Genomic DNA, 20,159 nt, shown 5'->3' on the forward strand with positions numbered 1-20,159 from the left:
AAGAAAATATGGTAATAAACATTCGATTTCACCATGTCACATTACCACTGCGAAAAAAGACAATCATGTAAAACTGCTTCTCGTACAGAATTTTTACAATGATTAAGCCAATGAAGAAGAAGAGGATAAAGACATACCAGAACTAAAAACCCACTATGTATGGATTTAAAATTTGTCTAGGCTGGTGGCAGATCAGATTTCTAAGAAAAAGTGGAAATGTTGGGTTTGTGACAGATATTGACATTTTTTCTACAGTGAAGATAAGCTCAAGAACCATGAAACTGACTGTGCTAATGTGAAGAAGTGTCGAATAAAGCTACCAATTCGAGGAAACAACATTATCAAGTTCAGTAACTTTAATTCTGCTGAAAAAGTCCCTTACGCCATCTATGCGGACATTGAGTGTTTACTTGAGCCTGTGGAGAATGACGTACGCGCATATCAGAAGCATCAAGCCTATAGTATAGGCTATTATGTTAAATGTAGCTTTGACAACAGCCAATCAGTTAATTAGAGTTACCGAAGAGAAGATGATAAGGAGACTCCAGCAGAGTGGTTCGTTCGAGAACTAAGGGCTATTGCAAGTAACGTGCAAGAATTATATGAGAATCCAAAGCCAATGATCTTGACTCAAACAGAAGAGAATGAGTTCAGACAAGCTAAAGTTTATAATATTTGGGGAGGTTCATTTGGAAAAAATGAGAAGAAAGTGTGGGATCATTGTCATCTGACCGCAAAATTTAGAGGTGCTGCACACGAAAGTTGCAACATCAATTATCAGAATTCAAGATTCATTCCAGTGATATTCCACAATCTCACCGGCTACGACTCGCACTTTATCATCAAAGAGTTGGCCACCAGTGAAGACTTCGAGGGACGTGTCAATCTTATAGCTGAGAACAAGGAGAAGTACATTTCATTCACGAAGCACATAAAGGGCAGTGACATTAATTTCTGATTCATCGATTCGTTTCGATTCATGCCCTCCTCCTTGGAAAAATTGGCATCATACCTGGATAAGTGTGACATCACCAGCAGTGAATTCGAACGTGTATATGGTGAGGAGCAGACAAAACTTTTGCTGAGAAAGGGTGTATTCCCGTACGATTATGTGAGTTTTTGGAGAAGCTGAGAGAAAGAGAGCTTCCCTCTAAAGCTGCATTTCACAGCAAGTTGAACGATAGTGAAATTTTCGATGCAGATTACGAGCATGCACAGAATGTATGGAGAACATTTCAGACTCAAACGCTCGGAGAATACTCTGATCTGTACTTGAAGACCGACGTTTTGCAGTTGGCAGATGTCTTTGAGAATTTTCACTCCACATGCTTGGCAGCATATGAGTTAGATCCTGCACATTATTACACCACGTCCGGTCTAACGTGAGACGCCATGCTCAAGCTCACCCATGTCGAATTAGAGCTACTCACAGATATAGACATGCTTTTGTTTGTGGAAAAAGGCATCAGAGGAGATGTGAGCCAGTGCTGTTACCGCAACGCCAAAGCCAACAATGAGAACATGGAGGATTATAATCCTGCGGAAGAAGACAAATACCTCATGTACTTTGATGCGAACAACTTGTATGGATGGGCAATGACGCAGCTACTACCAAAAGGAGATTTCTACTGGGTTGACACAGAGTCAAACTTCCTCGATATACCAGATGATGATGGATATGGCCACATACTGGAAGTAGATCTAGAATATCCAGTAGCTATCCACGATGAACACAAGGATTTACCTCTCTGTCCGCAACATATGTGGTACACACCTCGCTCCAAGCAGCAAAAGCTCATGACGACTTTATATGATAAAGAGCGATATGTCATACACCATAAGGCATTGAAGCAGGCTCTTGCACATGGACTAGTGCTCAAGAAAGTTCATAGAGTCTTGCGTTTTAGAGAAAGTCCATGGCTCAAACCATACGTTGATCTCAACACGGAGAAGAGAAAGCAGAGTAAAAATGAGTTTGAAAAGCTCTTTTTCAAACTCATTATCAACGCTGTATATAGTGAGACCATGGAGAACGAGCGAAAGCGAGTAGATGTTAAACTCGTCAACAAGTGGGAAGGACAATACAGCGCAGAAACACTTATAGCCCGACCAAACTTCCATAGTCGGTCCATTTTTGCGGAAAATCTTGTGGCTATACAGCTTGCTCGTACAGAAATCAGCGTGAGAAAACCAATATATGTTGGTCTGAGTGTACTCGATATATCGAAGACTTTCATATATGATTTTCGTTATTTATACATGAAGAAACGTTTCGATGAATGCAAGTTGCTATACACCGACACCGACAGCTTGATATATAAAATTTCTGGTCAAAATTTTTACGAAGTTATGAAGCAAGACATAGATAAATTTAACACATCAGACTATCCATCGAATAATCAATTTGATCTGCCTCTCGTGAATAGGAAAGTCATTGGGTTGATGAAGGATGAGTGTTGTGGCAACATTATGACGGAATTCATTGGGCTGCGTAGTAAGATGTATTGCATTCACGTGCAAAACGAGAAGCTGATTAAGAAGGCAAAGGGTGTCAAAACAGCTGTAGTGAAGACCAAAATCGGCTTCGAAGACTACTGGAACTGTCTCTTCAATAAGTACACAGTCATGTGAGAGCAAAACAATGTCCGCTCCAGGCTGCACAACGTCCATACAGAGCAACAGTGAAAAATAGCTCTCAGTCCACAAGATGACAAACGTCAGTTACTCCCGGACAGCACAGATACGCTACCATGGAGCTACATCACTCTGGACGATGAAGATCTTCAGCTACTGGATATGCTAGTCCATCTAGATGATGAGGTGGGGAAAGAAGTAAAGGGGGAAAAAATGGAGGAGGGAGAAGAGCTACAAATGGAGCTGTATCCTCCAGCAGAGCTCATTCTGTCGCTTGACGAGCTAGAGAGCTTACTCACTCCCTGGAAGTATACACCTCGAAGCAAGAAAGCAAGAATTCTTTGAGGTAAATTACAATTTTTAGCCTTATATGCTGTATACTAATATTTATTTTTCTGTTTCAGTGAAATGGATTTTGCTACATTGAACCGTATCGCCAACAATAGCTACCTCCCCACCATGAGGTTGTCGCAGCTGGAGAAGGAGCGGAAATACATGGTGACCGAGCTTAAGAATGTCAATACCCGCTTTGGATGCAGAGTAGTCATCATCATAGATGATGAATTTTAAGTCTTTATTCCAGATCGTGTTTCAAAAGCAATAGAAGCCAATGATGATTTGTACAATGAGTTGAGAGAAAAAGTTCAAAAATATGCTTTATTTATTGTATATCATGGTGATAATAAGTTTCCATTTGTAAGTTTGTAAATAAATAAAAGAGAAAATTTATTGGAGGTGGAAATGCATGAAAGGCTGTTCATTACAGGATGGGGCGCTGGACGGGGCCCCCTCCACTCTCTCTCTTTCTTTCTTAAATATCTGACTTGTCAATCCAACTGTTATGTGACTTATCGAATCCCAGCCATTTAACATTAACCATATTACCACGTTTCTTCATAACTTTTTCCACCAGATATATATCCAGATATTTAGATTTTAGAAGCTCTTGTTCGTAAAAGCCACCAGAGACCAGCTGATCCTCATAATTTTTTAAATAATAGGTAACTGGATTGGTCTTCAATACTTTATAAGCTGTAAATATTTCGGTTAACCAGTTTGGCGTGTAGCCTTTTTCAAAGGCATTTTTAGCATTACTCATACGTACTTTATCATTGACGTTGAATTTTTCCCTTTTTATCATTTCATCATTAACCATGAATTTTTGTAAAACTTGAGCTTGATTGTCGGCTGTTACATCGGCAGGCTTCATACCAATTGTTCGATGCTTGCGAGCGTTGTAAGCTGCAATTAGTTCTGGTAAGATATCAAGCCATTTATAATTTCCATGAAGACTAAATTTTGTCCACATTTTGTTTTTCAAAGTGCGATTGAATCGCTCATATATTGATGCTTTGAGATTACTATATGTCAAATAGAGATTGATGTTATATTGTCGCATGAGGTCTTGAAAACTTTTATTATAAAATTCTTTACCCCTGTTGGTATGCAGATTTTTTGGTACTCGACCATCTCGTAATACAAACTTCATTGCTGTTGTAACATCTTCAGCAGTTTTTTTCTTTGCAGGTACAGCCCATACATACTTTGAAAATACATCTATTACAGTTAGCATGTACCTATGACCTTTATTTTCACGAGCATAGGGTATCATTTCTACAAGATCGGCCTGCCATGTTTAATCCAAACCTCGGATATCATACTTTCGTCGTGGATAGTTATGACGAGCCGGCTTGTGGAGCTCTTCCACAACAACTTCCTTCTTACGATCCATCCTCATTGACGACTAATAAGCGAATGAGACTCAAATCATTAGTTTTATATCCGGTTTTTTTTCTTCCGGAGAAGGGATCTGAGATAACACCTCTTTGATCGTATTTATTTCCCGCTCCAAGTTTGCAACTTTTTTAGTACACACATCACTGTAATTGCTTAGCTTTTGACCTTGCTCATCCCTCATCAATTTTATTTCTTTCTGAAAAGTGTTGAGATTCACTGCATCATTTTGTTGGATAGCTGCTGCAACATTGCACAGTCTTTTATGTTCAACGTCATATTATGCATCTGTAGTGAGTTTATAGCCAACACCTGGAGGACCAGGAGGACCTCGACTATCGTCTTCACTCTTACGTCCAAACACGTCGATACTCATTTTACTACTAACGTGAATGCTCGCCAGCTTCAGTATATATACCCAGCTTCACGCAACTCTTCAATAATCGCTATTATCTCATTGTCATGGCTATGATTTCCTGCAGATCTTTCTGCTATGAGTAATCGAAGGCGGTTGACTAGCTTATTTGGATCGTTCCAGTGCACATAATCTACTTGCTGCATTATTTTAGCAATTTTTTAATGAGGTGACAATGATCCACCTTTTTTGCTAACAATGAGATCAAAAATTGGAGCTATGATTTCATTAAATTTGTTACTATTGTGCGTTCTGATAGGTCTATTATTGTTGTAGTCCCTTCTGTGGGCACTTGAAGAATTCAAAAGCAAGTGATATTTCTCCAAATCATCTTCGATCATGCGAGATCTATCAGGATGTTTTTTCACCAGTAGCTCCATTAACCCATTACTCATTGGAAAGCTCAACTCACCCATCTGAATTTGATTATTTTCAAAGTTTATCGATGAATTACCAAGCTTGTATGATCCACCTTGTTTTCGCACTCCATAAACCAAATCTAATAAATCTCTTTTATTTTCATCAAGTATTTGTATACGCACATTGTCAAGAGGTTGAATGGTAACATTCATTTCATCATCATCATCGCTTTGACTAACAGCAGACTCAAACATCATATCATCGTCGCTGTATTTCTCTTTTTTCATTTGTTTGATGGATAGTGGCTCATTAGGAATTACAGAATCATTTTTTTTGTCCTCGTTTTAGTGATAATTTCCCGAAGAGGATTAGTAATAGGTTTAAAGGTCATATTGAGAACTTTTTCAACCTTATCTTTTCCAAATTTCAATAATTGATATTACTTTTTGATGGCTTCTCTGGCCTTCACCAGCTTTTTCTCCCTTGTACATGTTGATGCTTCAACGTCTCAGAGTAGACTGAATGTGTTACACTATGTGCAACCTATATTTATATCAAAATTGTTAAAACCTTTGTGATATCGACCACTGTTCATTTTTTCATCCGTATCGATGACAACGAAACCATATTTATCATCATTCCAAAAGTTTGTGCAGAGATCTTCAAACTGGATATACGACATGTCAGAGTTTATATGATCGTCATACACATGTTTCAAATTCAGCTTATCTTGACGAAATAGAGCTAAAAGATTAACATTGTCTCTCACAAGGGGTTTTGGTACTTGTGCGTATGACTGGCATGAATAGAAACAGTCTACATTTTTGTGTCTTCCCATATAGTAGTCTTCACTCTCCAGCAGCTCTTTTAAAAACTTATACTTTGGCTGATTAAGCGACTTTGAGTACAAATAGACGTTTTCAAACCTTAATCCATTGGGGTCTACTATTAGTGCTAGTAAACTGTTTGTCTTACCACAATTGGATGGACCACAGAATACGGCTCGAATATTGTCTGGGTCACTGGGTGACTAGTAATTCACCATGTCGATTCGAACGCTTTTCCTCTTTCACAACAGCATCAAAGTTTAGAACTTGAAATTTTATAGTTTGCTTTTTGAACTGCATGTTTGTACGGTATGATGGCTAGATAACAACTTATGTGATAATTGAATGCGCAATGCTTTTATACCCTATAAATACAATGCTTTTAGACGAAGGTGCTCAGTCGTGATTCAACCACTGAAGAGTGATGATCATTCATCGCGCAAGAGGACGCGGTCTTTTGAATAGGGTTATAAATACTTTACCTGTAGAATCACACATTCCAGGCTACCAGTACTGCGGTCCTGGCACTAAACTTGTCGAACGTCTGGCTAGAGGTGATCAGGGAATAAATCCACTAGACGCAGCGTGCAAGGAACACGATATAGCCTATTCTCAGAATCGAGAAAACATCAAGGCTAGAAATTCAGCAGATAGAGTATAATAAAAAAGCTTGACAAAGAGTCAAGGCCAAAGATTCGAGTACTGGGGAAAAAGCAGCTGCTCTAGCTATTGCGAATACTATGAAGCTTAAAAGTAAATTAGGCATGGGTGTAAAAAGTAAGAGAACTGCTTTGAGTACAGTTATTAAGGCTGCATCACGGAAAATAAATAGCAAACATGCACACAAGGTTATTACTTCAGCTTTGAAGAGGGCACGTTGTGCAGTTAAGAAAGCAGGTGGTAAGAAAAGTGTAAAAATACCACGTGTCTTACCTCTCCCTGCTCGAACTGGTGGTGCTCTACCTCTAATACCCTTATTTGCTGGTTTAAGTTCAACCAGTGCACTAGCTAATGGTGTAGCTGGAATATTAAAAAGTATAAGTGCAAGTAAGGCTACTTAACAGCAACTGCAAGAAAGCCGAAGACACAATAAACTATGGAGGCCATTGCACTTGGGAAAGGTCGACTTCAACCATATAAAACTGGATTAGGTGTGTACTTGAAGTCATATGCTGGAAAAGGTTTAAAAAAAAAGCTTGAAGCAAAACTACCCGCTAGAGCTCTGACGAATGTTGATTTATTGAAATATGCTATAAAAATAAAAATCCCTAATTTCCGGGGAGTATTTATGCGAAATGACTTACCTCTTGATGAACCTTGTTATCGCAAAACTGCTATAGTTAATCTTGATGATAAAGATGGTCCTGGAACACACTGGGTGGCGTATCAAAAAACGCGGTAATGATGTTGTCTATTTTGACAGTTTTAGTGATCTACAACCACCCATCGATTTAATGCTATACTTGGGAGTTGGCAATATCAAGTATAACCACGTAAAATATCAAGATTATGATTCTCACAATTGTGGTCAATTATGCTTAAAACTTCTCTCTCAAAAAGTATATAAGGTAATGTCATAGCGCAAAATCATTCATTCGCTTTTGAGAAGTCATGGAAGAAACATTGACACTAAGTTTGTCTGGAACTTCTTCTGTACGGAAGCACAATATTTTCCACCTATCGACTTATCATCGAAATATAACTACGTTCTTGGCTTAGTAGAACTCCTAAAATTCAATTCGATTCCAAATATTGATGTTGGTAGTAATAAATTTTACATGGCTGATCAAGTAGTCGTTTTTCCAACAGGCAGCTATGAAATTCGAGATATTGAGTCATTTTTAGTTGACGCATTACAGCCTAACGATATAGATATTGATATCAAACCCAACAATAATATACTCCCTAGCGAAATTACTTGTACTCATACAATTGATTTTAGACTAAAAGATTCTATAGCTCATCTCTTGGGTTTCACTGAACGTGTTCTTGAAGATAGCACTACCCACAGTTCAGATTTACCTGTAGCTATTCTCAAAGTTAACGCACTGAGAGTTGAGTGTAATATTACTACTGGAGCCTATATAAATGGAGAAAAAGTTCATACTGTTTACGAATTTTTTCCAGATGTACCACCAGATTATAAAATCATCGAAGTACCATCACAAATTATCTATTTACGAATTGTTGGACGCTTCATCGACTAAATATAACTGCGCACTGTCGATCAGAATGGTAATTTAGTAAAATTTCGTGGAGAAGTCATAACCGTTAGGTTACATATAAAACCTTCATCATAATGAGGATCATATACAACACTAAAAGCTTTATAAGTAGTTTAACATGTGCTCTAGCAGTCAGTCGATAACGAACAGTCAAATAGTCAACACATCAAAGACAACTGACATGTCAAAACATTCAGTTTCTGAAAAGTTTAGGATTAAAAATAAATGGCCGTGGTGGAAACTAACTAATTCTTGTGTTGTTGCGTAAAAAATAGAAGAAATTCTAAGCATTTAGTCTCCTGTCACCTTTGATAAATTTATAGCACACTATAAGATTCATGCTCATCAGCCATACGCCTCCGCAACTTATGGCAACAGTGATGAAATCCATATATCAATTCAACATCAGGACCTATGTCTACTACCATCTCGTAGCTCGTTACACATTCATGGACAATTAGTGAAAGCAGACGAAAATACAGCAACTACGAATACTGAGCTGGTGAATAACGCCATCTGCCACTTATTTGAAGAAATTAGGTATGATATGAACGCTATTGAGATAGATAAGTGTAAAAATGTGGGTCTAACAACCATCATGAAAAATTGGTTAACACTCAGTCCAGATCAAGACGTATTAAGTCAGAATGCAGGTTAAAAGGGAACTCACGCTTTAAGTCTAATAGAGGAAAGCTGCTTTAATGTCTTGATTCCCCTCAGCATGATTTTAGGTTTTGCTGAAGATTATCGTAAGATATTTGTTAATGTAAAACATAAACTTATACTAACGAGATCGAGAAATGATTTAAATGCAGTTGTTCAAGGTGCTATTCCTGCTGCAAATTCTAATGAACAACCGACTTGGGAAGAATTTCAAATAGTAATATTGAAGCTTGAATGGCTTCTGCCCTATGTAGTGATGTCAGATTCTCATAAAATTCATCTGCTTAGTTATTTGCAAAAAGACAAATTGATATCCATGAGCTTCCGCACTTGGGAGCTCTATGAATATCCACTCTTGCCCACCACATCTAAGCATATCTGGACAGTCAAGACGTCCAATCAGTTGGAAAAGCCACGTTATGTTGTACTGGCTTTTCAAACAAACCGAAAGAATCAGAGAGCTGCTAGTGCTAGCAAGTTTGATCACTGTAACATAAGAAATGTGACACTCTATTTAAATTCACAATATTATTACTATGGTGATCTCAATCTCGACATGACAAACAATCAGTATGCACTGTTGTATGACATGTATGCTTATTTTAAGAATTCATATTATGGTAAATCCCCCACACCTTTGTTAAACAGATATGATTTTCTGAACATCGCGCCTTTAATTGTGATTGATTGCTCCAAGCAAAATGACTCACTGAAAAATTCTCCAGTAGATGTGCGTTTGGAATTTGAATCTCACGCTAATTTTCACAATACATCAGCCTGCTGCCTAATTCTACACGATCGTATTGTTCAATACAGTCTAATGAGTGGAGACGTTAAGAAACTCATATAAAGCTATAAAAGCTCATGCATAGCTCTGCTAACATCATTTTTCTTTCAACCATCGTGATGAGAGGTCAGCAGAGCAAAGAAGAAGATAATAAACGACGACAAGAAGAATGGGCAAAACTTGAGAAGAGACACGCAGAGAAATGGGCCGAAAAAAAATCAAAGGAGAAAAATAAAGTGTGAATTATTTAAAAAAAATTTATTTTTCAAAAGACATTTATCCACATGTCGCATAAGCCAACTGAAATCAAATTCACAAATTCAAAGATGATGATGAAAAAAAATCTTGGTTGAAGAATTTAACAGAAAAGTTTTTAACTAATAAATCATCAGTTCCTCAACGTGAAGGTTATAAACGATTGTGATTCATGGACTACATATAATGATGGTGGTGGGGGTAAAGCTATAAAGGCTGTTGCAGGATTCTGCTATCATCATTTATTTATTAACCGTCATGGGGGAAGGTCAGAGCACAGAGAAGAAAGAATACGATAGAAAATACAAAGAGTGTGAAAAGTTCATTGACACGTATGTAAAGTGGACTGAACAGAGGAAAAAAGAATCAGAAAAAAGTAATAAGAAATAAAGATTGGGGAGGAAAGTTTTCAAAAATATGATAGTGAGAAAGTTATAAGCAATCAATGGATTACATAGTTGATATGCAAGGCTTTAAACAGCCTGTCGATAAATAAGTTCTCAAGGAATTAGCTATACTTCCACTCCATTCTGACGGTGAACCTAAAGTGTTTCTCTTCAAAGAGCCATTTTCATGGCAACGACTCTCAGACAAATATAGAAGAGAAAATTTATGGTTGGAACGCTGTTTTCATGGTATACCTTGGGAGTCGGGAAATTTCCCGTACAATACTATAAGAACAATTCTTCGAGAACACCTACAAATTGCAAGAAAAGTGCATGTATTTGGCTCATTGAGAAAACAATGGTTGGAGAGATTCAAATTCAAGGTTCATGATATTACAGATTTGGGCTATCCTACGATTGATTAAATAAAACTAGCTACTGTCTGCCCTCATCATAATGGGGCGTACAAGGCAAACTGTGCACATCATAACGTTAGATTGTACAAAAAGTTTCTCCTACATTTGCCTGAGTCCATGGAATGGATGTAACCATTGCTTTTTAATCAATCTATTTATGACGAGATTTTTTGAATGGACGAACAAAAATATTTGGCTACGCTTCTTTTGGAGAGGTAAGATTCGATGGTTGTACCTCACAGATAAGAGCGTTTGATTGATTGGGGCTCTTATCAAGTTTCCCACAAAATAAACATTACAATAAAGTAAAACTTCTTTAAATAAACTCATGAGTGTCAACAGTGTAAGAGGCATGTTCAAGTTATTTTTAAGTCACTTTTTAGTTATCTTAAAAGTCATCTTTAAGTTATTTTCAAATCAACTTTAAGGCAATGTCAGATGATTCTAAATTCATCTTCGAGTTATCTTCAAGACATCTAAACTTTATGCCGATAAGACAGTGCGGTACCAAACATATCTGTATTAGTATAGTAAGTATCTAACCATCTGATGGCACAGTCGGTAGCGTACCTGACTATCACCCTGTTAGTAAGGTTCAAATTCGAGTGAGGGGAAAATTTTTCATTTCGAAATAAAAATAAAAATAAATTTCAAATCTTAAAGAAATTTTAAAAATTACATTTCAAAACGCGCGCTCATTTAAATACAGTTGGTACAGCAGAGCACTATCAGGCTGCAATCCGGTAGTCCGACTACTCGCATGCTATAGATCGATAGATCTCAAGCTAGGCCAACGTGTGGTGGCCTGTATGGGTGGGGTGCCCTAGTCCCTGCTCCGTTATCTTGGAGCTGGGCCACCTCGGAGCTAGGCCACCATGGGTGTAGTGGCTTAGTACCTGTATGGGTAGGGTGGCCCAGTCCCTGTACAGGCAGACCCCTGTATGAGTATGAGGCCATGAGTGGCTCCAAAGCGTGGCCTAGGCTGGGCTCGGAGCGAGGCCAGGGGGGAGGTGGCCCCGTACCTGCCTAGCTACGAGGATATGGTTAGCCTCGGAGTGAGGCCACGGGGGAGGTGACCCCTTACCTGTATGGGTGGGGCGGCCCCGTTCCTGTACAGGGACTGGGCCTGGCCCCGTACCTGCCTTGTTTACCTTCTAATTAGAAGGTATTTCAATGCTCAAAATATCTATTTGATAGTTCAAATGCATTATTTCATTGGATCCTTCTATCCTTTTGTATAACTGATGGATTCAGCGGTTTAAAGGTATGTAACAAATATCTGTATAACTAAAAAGTCGTACTATTGAAACATTCTTTATTTATTTACGGTAAAAATAATGAATAAGATTAATTCAATTTTTGCGAAAGTTTGCGTGAAATTATTATCAATTAAACACGTATAGTATTGTGAAAATTGTCATTATATTTAGGGTAACTAAGCTGAAGTAAGTAATTTATCTCTCATAAGCGAATTACAAAAGCCCGATAGTGCCATTATGCGTATAACACCGTAAGCAGCCACGAATGATGCGTTGCGTGCAACCAATATCGTAAGCCACATTGTTCGTTTTTAAAACAAAAGCAAATAGTTCCTAAATTTTACACAGATTAAATTAAACAAAGACAATTCTTCAAAAAGCTCGTAAAATAAAATAATTAATTACAAATTTTTATCACCTACATATATAAAAGTAATTTTATTTGTTTCATATGAATGATGAGAAGAAGTTGACATCAATTACATTTTTATACAGCATTATCAGTGGCTTTCTGGAGAAATCACTTAACTCGATTTTTGTGATTTTCGAAAAAAATAACTTCAAAGATTGAAAAGCTACATTCTGACAGCGCAGAAACCTAACGTTGGATATTGAGAATAGTATATTACGCACCTAGTGAGCGAGGTTAAGAATATCGCAGGTTTTAAGGGAATAACGTTAAATCTCGGGCATTTCTTAATCTCGCTCACTAGGTGGGTAATATACTATTTCTGCATACCCTTTTCAAAAGAGCTGATTATCTGTTTTTGATCAGGACAGATATGTGGCAATTTCAGTGGGGGTGTGCAGAAAAAGACTTTATATTTTTACTTTCATGATCAACAAAATCTCATTATCTACGGATCGATTTTGGAGTTGTTTAGTTAGGATGGGAACATAGCATTTATTCGATTATTCAAATTACGAAAATTCAACAAAAAGATGTATATTACCACGAGGATGACTTGTCTAATTGCTAATTAGTTGTTATCGAGAAGTAGATTGCAATTATTTAAATTCGTAATGTAAGTGGTATGTAGTACTAGTACTCCGTATAGTTCTGTCGACAAAAGCAAGGACAAAAGCAATGCTTCAAATACGATTGGGATTCCAAAGTAGGTTTGACTGCACTAAATTCCAGTAGATAAAAATTTTTTAATGAAAAGACAATCTTTTATTTAATTTTTCCGTGCTAGAGCAGTGTTATCAAGAGTATATCAAAATAATTAAAGAAAAAAATCAAATTTTCTTTCAGTTCTTTAACTGATCAATTCAAAAAATCATCGAAAAAAAATATCAAATTTACATGGAATGAATAAAATTGAGACTGGAAAGGAATTGAAGAAAAAGATCTTCTACAAAAAGACTTCTGACTGAGAGAAGAAGAGAGGGGAAGAACTCCAACTAGTGAAGTTTCCGAAGAAATTTGTACATCAAAACAAACTATTGCAAAATTGTGTGATGTCATTTATTATTGCTACTTGCCATAAAACATTTTTTAAATATAATTGGTAACGTTAAGGAGGCTCCCTCGTGACGGTTTCCGAACCTAGGCCAGATCGATTTGATAGTTTAAAATTTGCTGAATCCAACGGTATAGTTATTTGTATCACTTTCCCTACAAAATTTCGAGATATTGATTTTACATAGCACTTTCTAACACGTATTCTTGTGGCAGAGCTTGCATTACGCGATAAAAACAACCTAATTACTTGAATTAATTAACCGTTTCCGTAATAACAGTGCACAAGTCTTACAGAAAAAAACCTCAGCTTTCAGATGGTTTGTATGTATGTGTATATATATTGGTTTCCACGAAAAACTTTGATATATTCTATTGAAAATTAATCGAGTCATTTTATTCACACAGGTTAGCCTATGCTCCCTTGTCAATTTGCGACCTACCACTTGCGTTAGCATCTCTGCATGCACCAGAGAGCCTCCTTAACGCAAATTTTAGATTTTGTTTTTTTCATTTACAAAATATCAAGTAAGACTTCTTCTCCAATTTGTGTTTAACATGCCTGCATGCAAACAAATTATGAAAATCCGTTGAAAATAGTATTGCAAAAAAATAATTTGATTGATTATTTGTAAAATCCAGCGTTTAACTCATATTTCCATCAAATTTCTATCCAAAGGGTGAAAATATTACTAAATAAACTATTCGTCTATGATTTATGTACCTTATAAGTATCAACTTTTGCTGAAAAAACAATTTTTTTACATCATCTTATTCGGGTGGGTCGGGATAAGGGTCAGTTATTTGGTTGGGACGTAAAAAAGGCAGTTAATCGTTTAGGATTTGTGCCTATCGCAGAAAATGGGTAACTCAAATTATTTCAAAAGTTTTTTTTTGGGGAAAAGCATACTTTAAAATGGTATGGTATCTGGTCTTAACTGAATTTAAAAAAAAATAGAGTGAAGTGGTTTGACTAGGAAGTCCCAGATATTGATCTAGATATCTCCATCTATTCCGACATGATTATTGAGCGAGCAACTTCCTTCCAATTTGTTAAAAAAGCATCAACAAAAGCAACATATCGACAGCTACAGCGCAGAAAAAAAAATTTCATAGTATTACTATCATCGCAAAACGAAGAAGCACCCAAGACACGCAGTGAGTATACATTCACGTATGCACCAACACCTACTTGTGCAGCCTTGGCGAATGGAACGTCGCTGAGACGCGAAAAGCCATTACCTCGAACTTCCTTGAAATTTAAACACCACGTTCCCTACACTGTACAGACAACAAGTACAAGTTTCTTACCTCCCTATCCTCTCACTCCCTTTCCCTCGCCAATCTAATCCACAGTCTCATATCATCTGAGAGCGAAAGGCGAATCATCTCTTCCATGCAGTAACCCGAATCTCACTAGTGACTTGCTATAGCCCTTGAGCTCCCTGGTTGCTTCTCTACAGGGGTAGGTCGGTACTCTACATATGGATCTGTGTACACTCACACCCAACCTGCAGCATCTATTATCCACGTTTACCCTGTTTTTTTAAAAATTTTCCAATTTTGTGAACATCTTATTCTACGTGTTTTTAGAACGAAATTCTTTATGTCGCGTTACTTGGGGGGCTGAAATTTTAAAACCGACAGATTTTTTTTTTTGAAACGAAAGTGGCTTACCCTTCCTCTCAAGATTCCCCCCTTACCCCGTCTCCCTCACCGACTGTTCTCTATACACTTCCCCTCTCCCCACTATATATGTATATCTGCCAACCGTCTCGTACTCTTCTGCATACCTTTAATTTTATTTTCAAACAATAATTTTTATTTCACTTTGAATTTTTTTCTTTTACAATTCTAAAAAAAAAAAAAATTTCCAATAAAGAAATTTGAACCCTCGACCTCCTTGCATATGAGTTCAGTATCTTACCCATTCTGCTAAGAGCGCTGCTGGCTATGGAGATTCGATTTCTTGTACTTATAGTGTGGTTCGTCACTGAAATATTCCATTTTTACATGCATTCACTGATAATAAATTCGATTCATGATAAATTATATTTGTATTTGTTTTCTAAATACTTCATACAAAAGAAAAAAAAAAATATGTGGAATAGAGTTGAAGAGTGTATCAATAGTTTTTAAAGGCGCTTATTTCGAATTCGACAAACAAATTATGTTACAATATCACATAATTTCATAAATAAAGTAATTCATTAAATCAATCATAAATGAAATGCAAAACAAATAATGGCACAATATAATTGAGTAATTATATGAATGCAGTACTAACGTTTACAGAGCTTCGTTCTTCCTGTGGGTCTGGCGACTCCTTTGTTACCTGAAAAGTTGTGTGTCTTTATACTCATCTCATATATAAAGTACTTCGTTCTTACCGTGGGTTCCATGACCCATTAATACCCCCTGGTTTGTTATTTTAATTTTTTATTTTTACAGCTTATAATTTGACCAAATAAACTATATGGATTGCGAACAAATATGTTTTTAGTAAGAAGATTTTTGTTCTGAGAAGTGTCAGGAATACATTTAAAATTTCTAACTGAAAACGTTTAACATTACATGTTAACACACTACGGGGTTCCATTTAGTAAGTGTCGGGTGAAGCCGAGACGGGGGGCTGCTAGTTCATAAATAATTTGTAAGAATTTTTCAGATTGTTCGTACCCAAGATTGCATTTTTGCAATGTTAAAATTAATAACTTATGGTTTGGTTTTTATTTGTTTAACTAGTGCTTACTTATCTGTGAAGTGTTCAGAATCGCTTTTGTGTTCGTTTGTTCTTGCTTTAATGGCAGTCTTGAAATAATGAAAGTTTGCGACTTTATCGATAAGTTTATTTTGGTTGTGTACCTTTATAAAATTATCTATTCCACAGCTAGCCACTTCATCAGAAAAATAAGAGTAGACGCAGATTATTGACACTTCAAAGAATAAGTCAAGCCTAAATTTGTCAATATTAATCGAGGATTCAAGGCGAAAAGTAAGAAATTAGATGTCGGACTCATAAGGTGCGATCTGATTTTTTACTTTTCTTCTTAGTAACCCGACAAAATTGAGTTTCGTTCATTCGTTGGAAAGTCAAAATTGTGCGTCTAATCTTTTTCTGGTACGTAAATATTCAAAACCAATTGGTTATTATGCACTAAGAAAAATAGCTGTTGATTAGTACAGTAGGGAACTTATTCAATTAGAGTAAAATCTTATCCTTAATTCTATTAGATGGTGTCATTTGTGTCAATAACTTTTTCCTACATCATTTTCCAAAGAAAAGAAAAGACAACTTTTTCATACGTGACGAGTTTGGACTTGATTTATTTTTTAAGGGTCAAGAATGAGCATCTACTTTATTTCTTTGATAAAATAGCTAACTGTTAAAAAAATGATGCTACAAAGCCATACAATCAAAATAAGCTTGTTGAAAAGTTACGAAACTGGTTATCTCCTAACTGCCCGTAAAACTCCTGGAAGACTGCTCTATGTAATATATTTTAGCATTATTAGAATTTACAATTAGAACTATACAAACTTTCTTACTTTTTTTATTATTATTTGTTAGGCTTTTGCCAATTTTATTAATTTTAAGAACTTTTAAAAATTGTATCCATACTCTTTAATACAACAATTTTATATTTATGAAAAATATTCTTGACCAAAGCAAAATATTTAAAGATAGGCAGTGCTATTAGTTGGTGTTTGTTGATGTTTCAATTATTAAAAGCTATTTCATTAACCGTAGTAATTATTGAGTTGTTGCTTTGAATAATTGGCTTCAAATCTAGAAAATTAATCTTGCCAGTCTTTGCGACTTTTACTGTAAGTTGTAAGTAATTGTTATATTTTTTCAAAACATTTAATGCATTGTAAATTAAATATGTTGGAATGCAAGTTAATGTATGTTCAACAGTACAAGAGTATAGATATATTTTAAATTCTAGAGTATTTAAGCAACTTTGTTTCAGAAGTCTCATTACCAAGTCATATAAGAAGGGAATGACTGATGGGCTGCTCATAGCTAATCCAAAGTTCTTATTGTAAAATTTAGTATTATATTATAAGAATCTTGAATTTATCGCCAGTGAGACACCTTCACAAATTTCTGTTTAAGAAATATTTATTTTACTGCGCAAATGTTTTGAATTTGCTTTAATAGCCTTCATGATGATAATCTCATTAGTGTAAGTTAAGAGACTTATAATCTAAACTTATCAATATGTTACCAGGAGGTATTATTAGGGACAAGTTCTCAAAATTTATAAGATTGAAAAACTATCTGATGAATAATAATGACAAAAATAATGCAGTTTATAAAATAAATTACATCAATGGTAAGGCGTGTTACATCAGTCAGTCTTCCATAAGTCTTAAAGTAAGAATGAACAAACACAAAAGCAATTATAAATACTCAAGGGATAAGTTGGACTTAGTTGTACAAATAAAAACTACATTACCAGTTTTTTATTTTACAATATCAAAATTCTGGTTGTTGAGAATAAAAAGTTTAAGAAACCATTCTCAGTAATGTTAAGTACATTCTCGTATTGATTGTAATAAAATAAATAGAACGCTTCATAAGGTAAATGTCCCTACCACGAAACGAATTTTGGTATCGATTTACTTTTATTACAGATAAAAAATTTTTTTTAACGTTTAATCATAAAATTTCGATCAATAATGGTGGGTGATCTGTTTTTGAACGTAGGTTGCTGTTTTGTATTAAAATTTAAGCAGAATTAAAAAATTTATGTGATAAATAAGAAGGTGATCAAAATGTACATTAAACGGAACGTCTGCAGTAGTTAGGCAGCACTGTTCCGCAGTCATTGTCCCCATCGCGGAACATGATTTGAAATGAATATATATAGATTTTTCAAATTATTTATGTATAATTTAAAGGTAATAATAACTGAGAGGGGGTCAGCCAAGGTGAAATATATATAATTTACTTTTTACTTTATAAATTTCGTATTTATTTCTTTTTATTACTTAAAATTATTGTTTATTCTTATTTCCTTTTTACATTAGTTAAATTTTTTTTTCATCAAAATATTTCTAGTTTGAGTACATTTCAATATAAAATCTTAGATTCAAATAAATTATAATAAACTATCTACGGTTTTTCTTGTTTGATATTTAATAAAATAGCTTTAATTTGCAAGTCTAACTCTTTCTTTGTATCATTCTGAGACTTTTTTTCTTCTTGCAATTTTTTTTCCCATCACCTGTTTTTTGTAATATTTTAATTTCGATCTCCTTGATTTCTATTTCTGTTTTTTTTTAACAAGTAAATCATTCTTTTTTTCTTGCATCTTTTTTATTCAGCTTCCTTATCTTCCTTTTGTTTATCGATGTTATACCACGGATCAGATTTGCATGCAGAGACAAATTTTACTTTTCCTTTAATTTTTTCCTTTTTTTTTTTGGCAAACACTTTTCAGGCAGTGTAAAAATGTTGTTAAGTATTTCCAAAGATTTATTGCTTTCGTGTATGTTGGATTATTTTGAAGTGTTTGAAACAAAGTAAGAGAAACAGAGAGAAAGATATTTTTTGAAATTCTTGTGTGATTATTCAAAATAATTTGTAGGGGTCTAAAATACCAAGTTAAGGTGCAATATTATATTGACGCCTCGCACGAAGATCAGTACAGTTCAGATTTTCCCGTTTAAAATAACATTGCAAAATCTAAACTGTGCTGGTCTTCGTACGAGGCGTCGAAATGCAACTGTATCTCAGGAGAGTTTAAATTTAAAGACTCTGCTTTTTTTTTTGTTTTTTTGGCACCCATGTTTGCCATTTTTGTATACTTAAATCTAAAATAAATAAGTGATACTTTATGTTGAATAGAGTTTTAAGGTTAAGTCTTATGTTTTCAAGTTATTGTGATTTAACATTACTTACCAATTAATTTAAGATGAGCAATGACAAATCTGATCTTATTAAACAAACAAATAGTACTTTCAACACTGCGAAATTGTTCAATACGTTATAATAACGACCAGTAAAGTGTGCTTCACGATGGGGACAAGATGTCTTGTTTACGCAGGTAATGAGGAACGCGTTATTTTGGCTGTTCCTTTTAATGTACATTTTGACCGACAATGAACATGGAACGGAACATGCAAAAATTAATAAAAATATTCAGTTTTTCATCAAACTATACATATAAATCGAAAGTATAGCTTCAATACATGCAAAAAAATCTAACTCCGAGCTCATATAATGCTTTATAATTATTACAGCATGGGTAAAGAAATCCTCTCTCTTCATAGTAAGTGTCACTTATCCTCATAAATTTTAGATGCAGAAAGTGCACATTCTTAAATTATTTTTTATTTACTTCTCATATCGGTGAATTCAGATAAAATTTTTAAAAAAGTTTTAAAGATATTTTAAGCTATTTATTGTAATTTTTGTAAACTTATAAATAAGCAATAAAAATTTTGGTACAAAAAATAAGAAATCGTTCCGCCATAGGGACAATATTCCTTGATAGGGACATTTACCTTACAACAAATCTAAAAAATTGTTCAAACAGTCATCGATAATTATTCTAAATTTTCGCTTTTGCGCTCGAAAAATTTAGCTTTACTTGATCTTATTGTCAGAGGGTTATTGACTTGTATTTTGCATGGGCGTATATGCTACTCATCATAGTTCCCACTCATATACTAATCTCTACGTATCCAAACCTGTGTATAAGCGATGTCGAACTTTGTATTTGTG

The 20,159-nt window shown here is 35.2% G+C and overlaps 1 protein-coding gene and 1 pseudogene across 1 annotated transcript in view; both read left to right on the forward strand.

Moving 5' to 3' along the window:
• The window catches only part of LOC106637211 (lachesin), a 472,386-nt gene that overhangs the window by 31,543 nt on the left and 420,684 nt on the right, over positions 1-20,159 (forward strand). The window lies entirely within an intron of this gene.
• LOC149373655 (uncharacterized) lies at positions 2,260-3,204 on the forward strand (annotated as a pseudogene).

The sequence above is a fragment of the Copidosoma floridanum genome, unplaced genomic scaffold (genome assembly GCF_036245765.1).
Source record: "Copidosoma floridanum isolate Cflo_tuat_1 unplaced genomic scaffold, Cflo_Japanese_pri ptg000029l, whole genome shotgun sequence".
Taxonomy (NCBI): Eukaryota; Metazoa; Arthropoda; class Insecta; order Hymenoptera; family Encyrtidae; genus Copidosoma; species Copidosoma floridanum.